Source organism: Vigna unguiculata, chromosome 6, assembly GCF_037176805.1.
Source record: "Vigna unguiculata cultivar grain cowpea cultivar isolate G323 ecotype 2 chromosome 6, ASM3717680v1, whole genome shotgun sequence".
Lineage (NCBI taxonomy): Eukaryota > Viridiplantae > Streptophyta > Magnoliopsida > Fabales > Fabaceae > Vigna > Vigna unguiculata.
In genome coordinates, this window is record NC_140797.1 from 16,669,261 (window position 1) to 16,671,299 (window position 2,039).

Sequence of the window (2,039 nt, forward strand, 5' to 3'; positions counted from 1 at the left end):
TTTTCGTAGAAAAAATATTAAAATGTATAAATGAAAAAAACATATTTTAGTAAAAAAATATTCATAAAATAATGTAATAAAAAAATTTAATAATTGATATTTACTTTTTATGTTGAAAGGGGGAGCTACTTCAACTCATATGGAGATGGTTTTGATGATGTCAAAGGCTACACTTCATGTGCATTACCAATTTAGAATTCGTCATGTTTTAGTTAGGTTGTGCATTAGGTTGTTTGTATGAAATTATCAGATGTAAATCAAGCTTCATTAAGTTGTAATTAACCATCACACTCTTGCTTGTGCAATCATGAATTGATTAGCTGTTTAACTAACGGATTAGCTGTAAGTACTGCATTAAGGCAGTGAAAGTACACTCATGATAATCGATTAGGTAAATTCCTAATCCATTAATGACAACAGAGAAGTATAAAAGTTGTTTTTAAAATCTGTTTCAACTCTGGAAAAAGTTACAAATCATTGAAAAACATTATGAGAAACAACCCTCTGATATTCACAGAGTTCTTAAGCATTCTTGAAGATCATTCAAGTGAAGATTCAAGGAGATTGATGGTTGATTCTACCTTGATGGGTCTAGCTTGAATCTAGGAGCAAATTGAAAAAACTGCACAACAATAAGTTTATTCCTTTCTTGATTCTTTTTTATTGTATTTCAGATTACAGTTGCTTCACTGTGTGAAGTGTAGGCCTAGGTGCAATTGCGTGTATGCATTGCTTCTAGGAGGAGTTCTTGATTGGTAGATCAAGTTCTTTGGTTTTTAGGTTGTATAATTATATAAATGTTCTTGTAATTCTTGGATCTTTATTGTGTTAGTGGAATCCTCCTAAGTGGGTTTACTTAGGAGAAGACTGGACATAGATTCTTTTTGAATCGAACCAGTATAAACTGTTGTGTCTTGATCTATCTCTTCTCTTACAATCTTTCTTAATTGCCTTAAACAGTCCATTAACACAAAACTGTGAAATTCATTAATTGGGTTATAAGACTTAAAGATTCTTTCAAGATTCAACTCAACCAAGTGAAAGACTCATTAACCAATTCAGATTCCCTTCTTGGTTAAGATTATTAGACAAATTTGTTTTAACAATTGGCACCAGAGCTGGTTAATCGCACAATAATCGATTAGAAAGATCCTGATATGTCTAATACATCTTAAACCTTTGCGGAAGGGTCATCCATCAACAAGCCACCTCTGTTTGCTGGTGAAAACTACCCGTTTTGGAAAATTAGAATGAAAATTTTTCTTGAATCAGTGGACAAAGGGGTATGGGATGCTGTGGTGAATGGACCTTTTAAACCAATTAAGATAGTAGAAGGAAAAACTGTTCTTAAAGAGTTCTCACAGTGGACTCTGGATGAAAATAAGAGGGCACACTATGATGTTAGAGCTAAAAATATTATATCTTCTGCACTAACTTTGGATGAATTTTATTGGGTATCTGTGTATGAATCAGCCAAAGAAATGTGGGATGTCTAGGAAGTAACCCATAAGGGCACGAATGAAGTTAAAAGGGCAAGGAAGAACACTCTCATTCAAGAGTATGAGATGTTCAGGATGAAGTCTGGAGAAAGCATTTGTGATGTACAGAAAAGATTTACACATATAGTAAATCACCTCCTAGCTCTTGGCAAGACTTTTGACAAAGAGGAACTCAATATCAAAATTTTGAAGAGCTTAAATAGGACATGGCAGCCCAAAGTCACTACAATTTCATAATCTAGAGATCTCACTAGCATGAACATAACCACACTCTTTGGAAAACTAAGGGAACATGAACTAGAGCTTGGAAGACTCAAGGAAGAAGAGGATGGAGAAAAGAGGCACACAATAACCTTGAAGAGTGCTGTAAAATCTGTAGCAAAACTGAAGAAAGCAGAATCTGCAGATGACTCTAATGATGATTATAACTCTGACAGTGAAGCTTTGAGACTAATGGTAAAGGGGTTCTCAAAATTTCTAAAATACAAGAAAAAACTAACAATAATTCTACAAAAATTAAAAGATCCTCTAGGAAGCAAG